This window comes from Topomyia yanbarensis, chromosome 1 (genome assembly GCF_030247195.1).
Source record: "Topomyia yanbarensis strain Yona2022 chromosome 1, ASM3024719v1, whole genome shotgun sequence".
In the NCBI taxonomy this organism is placed as follows: domain Eukaryota; kingdom Metazoa; phylum Arthropoda; class Insecta; order Diptera; family Culicidae; genus Topomyia; species Topomyia yanbarensis.
Window position 1 is genome coordinate 39,565,976 of NC_080670.1, and position 14,739 is coordinate 39,580,714.

General features: G+C 37.7%; 1 protein-coding gene across 3 annotated transcripts in view; it reads right to left on the reverse strand.

Annotated features, from left to right (window-relative positions):
- The window catches only part of LOC131677403 (myb-like protein A), a 444,108-nt gene that overhangs the window by 239,546 nt on the left and 189,823 nt on the right, over window positions 1-14,739 (reverse strand). Inside the window, exon 1 of one of the 3 annotated variants that reach the window (XM_058957208.1) lies at window positions 8,115-8,202. The exons of the other annotated variants lie outside the window; for them this stretch is intronic. The gene's annotated coding sequence lies outside the window, so the exon portion shown is untranslated. Of the gene's footprint in view, window positions 1-8,114; window positions 8,203-14,739 lie in introns of those variants that run through there. 3 annotated transcript variants of the gene reach the window in all.

Here is a 14,739-nt window from a genome sequence, read left to right on the forward strand (position 1 = left end):
GCCAACATATGGAGCTACAACATAGGGTATTACATGTTGACATAAAATGCTCTTACTATGTTATATTTCAGTATTTCCTTAATATGTCCGTCTTACCCCCAGTTCCCCTATATAATTTTAGCTCCAGCGGAATTTTCCATGCTGACAATCGGTTGAATCGAGATTAGTTGTCAAATCCAGTATGGGTTTCATCCGATTCGATAAAATACTGAGCAATTAATTTTAGGAGCTGCAGCTCTCGTCTCTTTGTTCGATATGAGGTGCATTTATTAAAAAAAATGTGGATCAGTTGTCACCTATATCCAGCTTTATCATGTGAGCAATGTGGTCTGGCATTTACTGAACAAACGAAAATATTTATTTGAAAATCATCTTTGAGATAAGCGATAACAGAATCGAGACTAAAAGATCTTTCACCGCATACTATCGTATTTAATGGGACAAATGAGTACAAATGAGACTTCTTGTCGGCTTCCGCGACGTAGTTCGTGTTGTGAAAATGTGTTAGTTCGTACCTGGGACGGGACGTGCAAAGTGAAAAAAGTAAATGTCACCGCGAACCGGCAATGGCCTGTCATTGCGAACCGAACCTTTCTTGACAATTTTCATTTTCTTGAAGTGGACAGTGTCTGGGTAGTATCGTTATATCCTAGGTGTTTTTAGAAAATATATTTGACATGTTGCTTAGATGCAGGTACATGCATAGAAACAAATATGCCAAATGCAACGACGGCATGTGCAATTTTATTATTCTTCTCAGCAGTTATGGTTAATGTCGTTTTACACAGCTCAGACAAACGATAACAAAATTCATGTCATGGTCAAGCTCTTTTATTTTCGACACAAATCTGTACCTTATCGGCAGAAATCTATGCCGCATCGGCACAACACTATCATCGACATTTGCTTGAAATTATTTTGCAAGCGTATTTTTTCTTGCTAAATAACATCAATATCGGGAGGGAAAAAGAAGACCGTCTTCGCATGTCCCGTCCCAGGTTCATACTGTTCCATCTTTTTTGTTCCTGGCCCATGCCACTTTCTATGCTGTGTACCCATGCAAATTATAATAAGACATGTCAATTCTGTCAACATTCACACTACGGAAAATCCTACACAGAATCTACTAAGAAAAATACATCAATTGCGAAAATAATCGACACACAACAGTCGCGGTTGAAATCATCGAATAAAAAAGAAAGTATTGTAAAAATTTAGTGCCTAAGCCAGATTTTATAATGCTTGCCTTTCTCATAATTTATCAAAGTTATAAAAAAGAAGCAATAATCTAAATACAGTAGAATTCCGTTTTTGGCAACAATTTTTTTTTTCAGTTGCCAAAACCGGAACTGTGCCAAAACTGGAACCTTGTTTTTAAAGTTTAGATTTTCAATTTACGATTTCCAAAATGTTTCAAGGATTTTTAATCATAAAGGGCGAACACGAAATTATTGCGACGCATTCAACAGGGCAAAACTTTTTTACCATTGGGTAAAAATCAACCAAATTTTGCACACTTTCTCATTGATGTGTATTGTTTACATGCTGTCAAACTCGAAGTCGTGTTTTTCGATTCAACGAAAATGGAGGTGAACCAACGCGAGTCGAGAGAACAAATTCTTTCCAAACACCTGGAATTTCCTGACCTGTCGCACCGGCAGTTGGGAAAAATGTTGAACATTCACCATTCAACCGTCTCCAGAGTGTTGAAGCGGTTCCAGGAGCGGTTGACGTTGGACCACGGCAAAGGAGCTGGAAGAAAACCGGGACCGGAGAACAAAAAGACGGAGGGAAAGGTGAAACGGATGATTTAAGCAAATCCCAACGTCTCAAGCCGTGATTTGGCTAAAAAGATCGGCATGTCGCAGAGCTACGTCCAGAATGCAAAGAAGAGAGCTGGACTACATACATACAAGGTACAGAACTTCCCAAACCGCGATGAGTGGCAACAATCGACGGCTAAAACTCGGGCACGGAAGCTCTACAAGAGAATGCTGACAAAATATGGCTGCTGTGTGATGGACGACGAAACGTATATAACAACCGATTTTAAGCAAATTCCGGGGTTGGAGTTTTTCACCGGCAAGAGCAAGTTCTATGTGGACGACAAATTTAAGAAGAAGAAAATGTCGAAGTTCGCCTCCAAATATCTCATTTGGCAGGACATCTGCTCTTGCGGACTGGGGAGTGAGCCTTTCGTGACAAAGGGCACAGGGAATGACGAATTTCGGTAGCTGTTCATGTATGTGCATCACACAACCAAACACTTTTCCAGAATGTGTCAACCTCGGCTCTATTCGTATATAGGATAATTCGATCGATTTCTATAATAGTATTAGAATCGGGTCAAATCAACTGGCGGATTTCTGCCCGAGTTCAGGCTGGAATCTACCCAAATATTGGCAGAAACCAGCCGGAACTACGGATTTGTTTGCTAGGTGTTTTGGATAGTGAAACAAAGATTTTCGGTAGTTCACGGATCCGGACCAATTCCCAAATCCGGACCACCGGGATCCGTATCCGCTTGCCAGTTCCGGACCTGAACCAGGCCCAGACTTGGTGCTTAGATCCAGACAAATGTCTGGATCCAGACCCTCGGTTCGGACACGTGGATCCAAATCGTAGGTCTTGCTTCCCGTACATGACGAGAAGGACTGTTCATATTTTGTGCAGTCGCTACCTCGCTGTTGATGTCCGTGATAGAAAAGAAATTTCAATTTAATACCGATCGAAATCCGCCACCCATATTCCGAGTCGGTGCTGTGCTTTGAAGCTAGCCGAGTGTGAGCCGATCTTCAAATACGGAATGTGTCGTGTAGAGAAAATTGAAACTCGTTTTTATCCACATTGTGTTCGCTTCGCTTGATGGGCAATACAATGACAAGCGAAGTGCTACACACTTCCAGACAAGCCGACGCGTTAATATTTATTGTATGAGAATTGATGAAACATACACTTACGACGCAGAGAAGATTTGAATGTGTTGGTATTGCCGTTTAAGGATTTTTTTGTTGGGACCGTTTTAGTATCTTGCTATTAAAGCATTCTATTCTTATTGCCGTACGTAGGTATTACAGCCGAGTGTTGGGTGTATGGATCCTTTTTCAGTTTGTTTCAGTTTTTCTCTCTGCTTTTTAAGATATTTTTCCCATATTTGTCAATTATTTCAATTTGGATAGTTGTGGTATTTATGCAACTTCTAATTCGATCTAACTTCGTTAGTTTTGCCACTTTTGCAATTTGTGTTAACTTTTGTTGGTTTTTTTAAATGCTATTCTTGCTATTACACATTATTTCGATATTTCTGATAGCTTGTTATTTTTGCTATTTTGCTATTGTTTTCTCAAGATTTATTGTACTAATTTCACTGTTATTAGAATTTTAACTATTTATCATATTTTTTATAATTTTTACTTTTTTTACTATTAGTATTTTTAGTATCTTTATTTTTTTTTACAATTTTCAGTATGTTGATAAGGATACTCTTTTTCTTATTTTTGATTTTTTATGATTCTTTGTTTTTTATACTTTATTATTTGACCTTCCCAAGCAAGCAGTAAGCATTATAACGCAGCCTTATATCTGCTTTAGATCGGCATATATGGCACACTGTAGGAGCTGTTAAGCATTACATGCTATTTTAATGCCGATATAATACCAAAAGTAGGCCAAATCATAGACAATTACCGTGTACAGCTTAACAGTCCGTATTCGGCATTACTATGGCTATTATAGCACACCAATATAGAACTGTTAAAATTGAAAGTCTATTATCCGTGCTCTCTTCGCAAGTTATATGTTCCTATTTCTTGTTATATTTGCTATTTTGGTTAATATTTCAGACCACTTGTACATTTTATATTTTTATTTTTGGGTTTGTCTATTTTTATCATATTCAAAATTTGTGATAATTTCGCCATTTTGATATTTTCACTAGGACACTAACTATGTTTGTTTTTGTGCTTTGTTGTATGTGCTTTTTGTATTTTTCGCCGAACAAATTTTTTTTTAATTTCTGCTCTTTCTGCATTTTTAGCTATCGGCTATTTTGATGAAAATACTATTTATTGTGGATTTTATGTACTTTCACTTATTTTGGCTGTTTTATATATTCTACTATTTTAGTAATTTTGTTTATTTTAGTTTTCACCACTTTTTCAATTTACGTTACGACTGTCGTTGCCATTATTATCAATGTTTTATCTACTTCTTGGCGTTTTACGACTCATTTTTTTTTTGGTTCTTTGCTCCCGACAATTCTACACACAAACTCATGATCTGCAACTATAGCCGAGGGTGGTAATTATTTTATCACTACAGATGATTCTCATTTATTGATAGATTTCCAACCCATTACTGAACGATTTACACAATAACGATCATAAAAGGTTAGAATTAAAACCTGTGGCTCTCTGCGTTGAGTATTTTCGGAGTGGGGCTCACAAACAAATGACGGATATCGATGTCTGAGTTCATCTTAAAATCAATGATTATGCTCCGGTTGAGAAAAATGCTCTATATCGAATTCTAAATACTTTCGGAATTAGGTTGAAGAGGAGATTATGTAAATCTCCCCCATTTTCAAATACAAGATGGCAGGAAAAGTGAGCAAAGTTTTCCATAACCCAATTAATATAGATATTTTTGTAAAGGATAGGACAAGTAGATTATGAAAATCAGCGCATGATACTAATTTCAAATCCAAGACTGGGGCTTCCAGTTAAGAAAAACTTCACAGTCCCATCAATATGGATGGCATCGTAATAGGGATGGCGACTACATGACGCAAATCGATGTCTGACGCCATTTCAAAATCAAAGATGGCAACTTTCGATTAATCAAAATTCTCTGTAACCCTAATAATATGGGTTCACGAGAAATGGTGGATAGGGGAAGATGGGGTAAAATGCACCGCTTGCTTATATCGAAAATTGCTGAACATTTCCAGAAAATGGTAACATCATCCGGAAGTCCGCCATAGTGAACATACACTGTCATAGTTTGATAACCGTATATTAAAAGCAGTCCCAGAAATAAACAAAAAAGCCCTCTTCTTTTATCCAGCTGATATTCTAATCGAAAACAGAAAGAGTGGTTCTGAAAACCTAATAATTGCACAACCTAAGACGATTTAATGGTACACTTTTGTGAAGTCCCGACAGAAAACAAAACTGCTTGTTCGTTCACCGAGCATTCCGCCTCGTTGTTAGCGTGCATTTAACTCCCGTAAATTTGAAATTTTTCGTGTTTTTGAAAAATTTGCAAAGTGTTTTGATTACAAAAATACAAAAAAATACTCTAAAACACAATCAAGATGGAGGCTTCCGGTTGACAGAAATTACCTATAAACACATAAATATAGGTATATTTGGAATGAGCTTGACGAGTAGGTTATATAAATCGATATGTATAATGACATTTTAGAATGCAGGATGGCAGCTTACCTATTAAGAAAAATCTTTATAGCCCTACCTACATCGGATTTATTCTGAATGGAGATGACGAGTAGATGACGCAAATCTATTTCTTAAGCCATTTCTAAATCTACACCATGGCCGTTATAATATCGGTTAAGCGAAAGTCTCAATAATCCTAACAAATAAGGGTATTTTTGGAATAATGTTGACAAGTAGATAAAGGAAATCAATGAAGAACGATATAATAGAACTCAAGATGGTGGCTTTCGCGTAAAGAAAATGCTACATACCCTCAAAATGAGTAAATGACGAAAATCGATGTCTAATGTCATTTTAAAAACCCAAGATGGCGCCTTCCGATTATACTCCAGTTAATATGGGTACTTGTATGTCTAGTGTAATTTTAAACTCCAAGATGGCAAGTTTCGGTTGAGGGAAAATCATGAAACCCATTCCAGACGATCTTTTTACGGAATGGGGTTTGCAAGTAGATGACGGAAATTGATGTGTGGCGCCACATTCAAACACTTGATGGCGGCTTTCGGTTAAGGCAAAAAGTCTATAACCCTATCAATGTAGATATTTTTTCAAACGCAATTGACGAGTAGGTTAAATACGAAAATCGATGTAGGACGCCATTTGAACAAAATTGAGATTTATCCTTTTTGATCGGATTTCTGTATGCCGCAGACTCGGGTGATTCGCATTTGATAAAAATGCCAAAACATTCCGATTCCTGCCGCAGAAAACCATTCACATCATGCTAATTTTATTGCATGAGAACAAACAAAAAACTTTCCAATATGTCGTCAAATAATTTATAAATTTTCAAATGCACCAACTACCAAAAATCGTACAATGTTCTGCTTCAATGTTGAATACGTCAAAATTACATGACTGAAACATTCGAATAGCAAAATGAGCAACTAAATAACCAATTTAACTAAATAACCAACCACGCGATATCTCTTCTCCGGAGCGACCTTCACCCCGCAACAACTCGCAAAAGTTCATTGTCCAATTCTGGCCACCCACCATCCATCAGTTAATTCAAACCTATTTTGAGCCGGCGGAACGATGTTTGCCCCAAACACGCATATATTATGTCGGCACGGAACGGGTCGCCAGGTTTCGCTCTTTACCACACCCAATAGTCACATGGGTCCTGGTCGTATTTAATTGACGTAATTAGCCAGCTATTACAATGGAGGGGTAGAATTCGTTCCGCTTAACACCGGGCAAGTAAGTATTCACCCGGCGGTGGCACGCCTTCCCTTATCGGTCCCAATTTGGTGCCTGATGAGTTTTAGAATCGTAAAGTGATACCTGCTGAACTGGACTGAACGCGGTAAACTGGGAATGTCTGGAAAGATAATGGTTGTGCCGGAGGTGTTATTACCCGGGACAAGCTGTGTCACAGAAATACACATAAATAAGGATATTTTTAACGGTACACATTCAGTAGGAAATAGTCAACAGCTATAGTAATACAAATCGAACAGAGGTATGATAAGAAATTTTAAATCGAAATTGATCAGTTTTCTCTGGGTCTTTAGGTTATGTCTAGTGAACAGGGTCAGATTTTTCTGTGAACAATAACAGATTTTTCTGTAAAATCACAGATTGTTTAACTTTTTTGGAAACATGTTTCTCCACGCAGGTAACATGATTTTTGATTTTTTTTTTAATTTCGCAGATTTTTTAAATATATTTAAATATTTACAAAAATTTTTGTTTAGTCTTTTTTCTATTTTAATCGTTATAAATGATGAAAAAATGTTTGATCAGAACTCAGATTTCAGCATAACAGCGTGTAAATTAAGTTTTGTATGGGATTGTGAGTACGACATAGCTCAAAATAACACAAAAGTCTTGCAATTACAGTGATTCAAAGCTTCAAACTTAATAACCTAACGAATTCCCAATAAAATACATGTCCAATCCGACTTGATACAAATGTTGTGTTCAAATTTCAAATTGAACGTTTTTAAGAAGCTACTAGGTGGTTCAGTCTCAAAGTAAGAATGAAGTGAATGGTACTCTTGGGTGTCATTAAACGATAAGATAAGATTGATATTTTTGGCAAACTACAACGTATTGCAAGCTACACGTATTGTTTCATACACAGAAACCTACACGGCTCTCCAACATATCACGTGAGGAAATCTCGATTCGTTCAGGGAAAAATCAGCGCAAGTAGTCGAGCTTCACTACATGTCTCGGCCCACCATAATCATCAATAATGACGCTTTGACATTTGCACAGTTTATGTCACTTCACTCATTGCACTGCACTATGCACTCAGGAAGCTGTGGCGCGACAGCAAACAACGCAACCAATCGCACTAATTAGCGCAGAACGGCTCTATTGCATCAGGTTTATGATCGAAAACCGCAAACCACAGCGACATAATTCATTGATTAACTCGCTTTTCACGGCTTCCTCATTCTTGCACCGGCAAACATTTCACACTGCGGGCTCAGCTACCGGTGTTTGTAAACATTCGCGGATCTGTCGTAACTAGGTGCCTCTAGCTAGGGTTCACCGAATTGACACTCGTGCTATTTCTTCCACTGTATACATAGTTCTTTAGGCTGTCCCGATAAAACTATCGATCTACACTCTCAACGATTGTTATCCCTATCGGTTGATACATTTCACGACTTCCGGATCGCTTCTACCCGATGACCGACTTACCGCAAAACTACGAATCGATTAATCTCGAAGGTCAACCACGGACGCGCATTCTTACCCTGCGAGTCCCACTCCGGTACTGCGAGAGCGCCAAGTTCTTGGCTGAAGCCTTAGCAAAAATGACTGATTGTCCATTCGAGCGCTTTCATCGCGTCATCGTTCAGTCAGGCCAACTTCACAACAAAGTGCGCGCGGCAAATGATATTATACTTAGTTAGATAGCAGGTACTTGGGCCCAATCTAGCGCTGCCGTTTGCCGTTCGTCCTCGCACTCTCGTGATACCATCGTGCTAGCGGCGGCATCGGCGGCGCTCTATCGCCAAAACTCACGTCGTCCGCGGACACGCTCAGCTGACCCGCGCTACCGTACCGTTCGTCCGCTCGGGCAGGGGAGCTGTGCGTCATTGCATCAGTGTGGAGTTTCGAGGGGGCTCTCGATGGTTTGTTTAAAAAAGATTGAAAAATGAATGAACCTCACTTTTTGGATAGTTCAAAGGCTTTGGGTGTGAATCGCACTGCAGTTCTAACATTTTGTAAACAGCCCTGCTGAGCTGTCATTTTGTATGATTCGCGTCACCCGCAAAGGGCTTCTGATCAAAACCTTCGATCTCTTCCAGCACTGACCACTATATCAAATTAACACAAGAATTTTAAAAGTCAAGTAGATTTCCCCTAATTTTTCCAACTAGAATAAACCATAAGAAAATTTGTCGGTTCTAGAAGTTTTTTGCCATATTCTCTTAACAACAAGAAAACATCATCGTCACACCGCAACGCAAAACAACCCCTATTGACAGATAATCACAAAGAAATGCTTTCGCTTTCGTCTATTATCGGGATATGTATACTCAGCAACTAACGGTTCATCCGGCGTCATCCCTCAAAGTGTATTTTGAAAGTTGGATTTAATGCCATAATCTTATGTTACTCGAGAAATAAACCATGAGAGTCTCTTAGTTAGATATGTTTGCATAAGTGCTCTAAATAGGATCTCACACCGCTAAGCAAAAATTTGACGTGCTGCCTACATCACAATCCACGGACCCCCAGAACCATTGTTTCCAATGAAAACAGCACCGCCCGACCCAAAGCGATGGCAATTTTGATTCCACTTGGCCGTGCATTCACTAGGAGGCTATTGTTGCAAATAAAAAAAAATGTTATATCGAATTATAAACGATTGCGCCAATTATGGCTAATACGAAGCAACATCAGCCACCTAACAATCAACGCCGGCAAGCAAAGTGACATTCAACGCGTGACGAATATGTGTGCCTCCTTCATATTTGTACATTTTGATAACGAAAAATAGTACGAAGCAAACAACAACACTAGCGAAAACACATGTTTAAACCGCCCGGCTTCCGAGTGAAACAGCTGCTCGAAGTTTTTTATTCAAAATTGACTTACATTGTTGTTTCGGAAAGTGGAAGAGAGCGGAGGCAGTGTGCGTGATACATTCATGCAGAAGACCATTGCGTTTCGGATAGGGTTGCCCACTTTGGCTTGATCCGTTTAAAACAGATGTTGCTTTTCGATTAATAAATATTTGTTTTTTCTTCTTTTTGTTAATTATATGTATAAACGATTTTCAGATATTAATCGTAATTATCTATTGCCGAAAATTAACAAAATTAACATCTAATAACGTTCCGCATAAATGGGACATGACATACACCACGTAGCATTTTTGGGGATTTTCGAAACCCCCTCCCAATCACCGTACCGTCGTAGCATTTCGATCACAGTGCACGGCAGGTAAGGGATCATTCATAAATAACGTAACGCGAAAATTGCCCAAAAATTACTCCCCCTCCCCCCATGTAACAAATTATCAGAATTTTCTTTATCCCCCCTCCCCTATTACGTAACAAATTCTTCGAAAATATTTTTTTTTTGTTCAGTAAAAACATGTTACGTAAAGATCTAGCCTACTTCCCCTACCCCATATGTCACAATATGTCACAACTTCTTGCACGCCTCCCCCTCTAAACGCGTTACGTAATTTATGAATGGTCCCTAATGAAAAAAGAAAACTCTTTTATTTACTTTACATCTGTGATTTGTGAGTAACGGTTTGTCCGGATTTTCCATTCAAAGTGAATTTTGACAGTTGGCTTATACGCCGTAACCATATGTTTGTCAAGGAATCAGCCTTTTTAGGGTAAAAACATTCTGTCGATAGGCACAGGAAAACAAGCAAGAGCGAGGACGACTTACAGGTGCTTTTCCGATTCAGCGTCGTGGGACGGTGGCAGGTGAGTCCAATTATATTCTTCTCCTTTCAGGTGTGTATGAACTTCGGACTAACGATGATGACCGGCGCAGCCACTGAGGTACGCGTTTATTGCTTAATTTTTAACTAAATGCTATTATTTCACTATTATTATTATTATAATTCAACTAATTTTAATTGTTTAATTTATCGTTGTGAATCCGTGCCCTCGCTGTATACTATACTCGCTGAGATGTTGTTGCCGGTTTGACGTTTTCCGAACAGCTGATGATCAAGAGGCGCGACCACGGACGGCGCCCCTTTTTATATGCTTTCACCGGGAGCCAGTTGCAGATGATGGCTACCACGGTTTTGGGCATCGATGAAACTCGATGAACGATGGAGCCATTGCGCATGCGCCGCTGATATATAGGTAGCGCGCTTTTACAAATTTTCGTTGTGCACGAGCACATTCTGTTACAAACTTGCACAGCATACTCTAAAATACTTCGCACCAATGTGCAACATAGAGATTTTAGTGCGTAGAAATTGTCAAAGCCAGCGGTATTTCTCTTCAGGAAACCATGTGTTGCGAATGCCTTCGCCGTTGTTGCGGTGATGTGATCCGAGAAGCTAAGCTTTCTATCAAGTCACAAACGAAATCCACTCATTACACATTATGGGATAGAGTGGACGATCCTTGTCATCTTACATTTGTTAAATTTACTGAAATACCATTCAACACAGGCCCGTAGCCAGGATTTTGTTTCGGGAGGGGCTTAAAAATTATTGCATAAATGTATTAATTCTGATGACTTGAAACAATCACTGGAAACTGAACGTAATTATGAAAAGTTCTTAGTGAAAACAATTCCAAAAATAAGACAATAGACACTAAAAACTCTAATAATATGTTGCCTGTTACAAGAAAGGCTATAGTGCATCGACGAATTAAATTTGATTATTTTTGATTTACAAGTTAGAAATTTCTCTAGTTACAAAAATGAATAGTCAAGAGCTCAAAGTATTAAGGGCTGCTTGAAAATGCTACGCTGCTTGAAAATGCTACACATTCGATACACCTTTACAATTTGTAGAAGACGCTAAATTGGAATGAGTAGAAAAATATCCAAAAACCCGTCTCATGAAACTTTACACGCATTTGCTAATCAGAAGAACGAAACCAACGTCAAGGTTGTCCCCATGAATAGGAATATATCAGTGTGAAATCAAAGTTTACCGTTGCAAAGAATGTCCGAACAAAGTGAATGTCGAAATTTGCTTCAAATATTCTGATAAGGCAGGCGATTTGTAGATGCAGAAAATAGGTTCAACTCCTATTTTCATGATCAGGTTTCTTTCTTCTATTACTAGCTCTTTGACTTCATCCGAAGTTTGCGTTAACTCGACTTTATGAAATTTTCAATTTAAATGATACTGATCATGTCGTAATCAAAACAATCCTGAAAAAAACACATGTTTTTTTCATTTGACTCTCATAGGTAATGGGTTAAAGACTATCTTCGACAACATTATCAGGCAACTCAGAATAACTATCTTTTTATCTATTTAAGTTGATTCTTTTTAGGTACTTTTTATATCATTGTACTTTTGAATTAAAAATATCGTAGACTGATTTTCCTAGATCCCTAAAACTATAGTAAAAGTCAAAATGTAAAGTGAGTGCAAAAACTACTGATTTCACTACAAAGCAAGAATGCCTTAGCTCTATTGACTTTTGACAATCTTGCAAAACCGTTATAACTTGAGAAGATTACCTAGATTAAGTAAATATTATATTTGAACATTTTGGTTTTATTTATTTATTTGAAGGTTTTATTTCGGAATTCGTGGGGTTTTGGACAATGTCAAATATATATTTCAATGATTTAATCTACTAATGGAAACTACCCAGAATTTAATCTGCTGAGCGAAACTGCTCAGAATCTATTCACAAATCGAAAGAAAATTACTTAGCACTGATTATTCAATGCTTCTAATTTACATAAAATTTGGTAAATATAACATTGATGACACCAATATAACTAGAGACTATAAACATAGATAATAATTTCAGCATCACTTGCTTCCGACACATGGAAGAGAACACATCGCACTTGCACCTAATTTGCCGAGGCTTTCTTTTAGAGTTGTCTGTTTTAAATTACAGCAAATTATCCGTTTCCTGTAAAACTGTGTGTGTGTGTGTGTGTGTTAACTTTCCTATCTCCCACTAGCTGGTAGTGATTTACAGAAAAAAGATGTTTGCATGTCTTTAAACATTCATGCAAATAACTTGGTTCACGGATTTAGGAAGGTGTTAGCTCAATTGACTTTCCGATGACCCATTTCGTGTACAGTGCCAGACATGTTCCGAGGTCATCGTTCCATCAACTAGCCCCGCCTTACTGTAATGTTTGTATCAATTGGATTATAACATTACAGTAAAACTTTCGATTCCATTTAAGCAGGAAATCGACGCGTATTTAGTATATTGGTTCAATTTGTATATATATATATATAACATAACACATGTGTACTAGAAAACTTACCATTTTTGCAGTTTTCTACCTTCATTCCTACCTCCCCTTTATGTCTCCTTTGACTCTCATCCATATTTCTTGAATTCCTGCTTATTTAAGAAAGAAAAGGGGAAATAATAAAAAAGAACCGATAGACTCCGTGTTTTCCTCAGCGCTTCCGTTTCTTTTAGTCTGGTGTCACTGCCTGTTGGACTTGTGTAAGTTGTTTCATTGGAGATCTCCAAGGAGCTGTAATTGGAGGAAGATCTGACTTCTACCCAGTTTTTCACATTAATAGATTATATGTGTGCACTACAAAACAATCCCGTGTATAATGCAACCATTTTTTAAACATTTATATGTACATATACACACATATACACATACACATATATACATACATAAATACACACATGCACACATAAAAAATATACACATGCATTCATACACACATACATATACAAATACCTACATACATATACGCATTGTCCATACATGTATACATACATACCCACATATACACAATTACATACATATACTCGAGTTGAAGGAGGACCCCACGATTAACAGCTCAACTATACAAGAGATTATTATCACATCACTGGGTGAAAGGGCAGAAGTTAAAGCCTTGAGCCCGTAGACAGTGATTATGTGTATAGACCAGAATGATATCAGGACTGTGAACGAGCTAAAAGGTGCACTGAAGCTGCATTTTAACCTTGTCGAGTTGCACATCTTTCCGAGCAAGTGAAGTCAAGTGAATTTCCACTCCACTCCACCGTCGATGTGGAAAACAGGCTGGGGACCATTCATAAATTACGTAAATTATCCGTTTCCTGTAAAACTTTTGCAAAACTCTTTGCCAATTCATTAAACAAATATGAACACTAATCTGTTTAGTAATAGGTTTGTTTGTGAATAAAAATAATTAGCTCTTGATTTTTTCAATCATCATCAAGATTGGAAGAGATGTATGATTTCTTGAAGAAAGTTGTAATGTTTGTCTGATTACATGTTTGTTTTATCACTATTTGGGAAAAAGTTTCAATTAAAGTTGTTGCACCTAACGCAACGAAGACGAAATGAGAAGATCAGAGCGCAATTCGGAAAGAACTCTTGTTGAGTGTATAGTAAAGATAGAAGAGTGATCTTGAGTCGATTTAGATTGGTTGATTTTTTCCTCTCTTTGCTCTCTTATTTAAGATTATCTCTCTCGTTTTATTCCATGACGAGCAAAAACGGAACGAAAGACTGTCACATACTTAAGACATGAAATCGAAACTGTTATCCCAACTTATTGACTTATAGATTCAATCAGTCCCAACATTTTAGTCCCTCTTCGTGATTGCCTATTATTTTACCACTTTTTGCCCGGTCCACTTTTAAAAGAATTTTTTTTGCACGTTTGTCGAAGATATCACGGATTTACGGATTAACAGTGTATTAGTACGGAACGAATTACTCGTAACAATGAAATGAAGCGTTAATAAAAATGGTATTGCGTTAAAATGACGCGAAATGAAAATTCTATTCTCGGCTCAATCGTTCTCAGATAAATTGAAATACTTTTTGTGTAGCGCAGAGTAGTGTACAGAGAACAGAGTGTACAGTGTGCACTGACCTAATACAGAAATTCAAAATTGTGTGCAATTCAAAAACTTATCATTTAAAAATAACAAACTGGGTCGTGGGTCTTTTATATATTTCCTTATGTAAACAATAAAAATAATATAACGAGTTTATGTGGTTGTCCTACAGATCTCGCGCAAGCGCTTAGCCATTGCACGTGGAAACCTGTTTACGAGGCGAGGAAATATTTTTTTCCTCACCAACTATGTCTTGGGGGGGAGTAGTTCATTTCTATCTCGCTATTGTACATTTCCGTGTCATC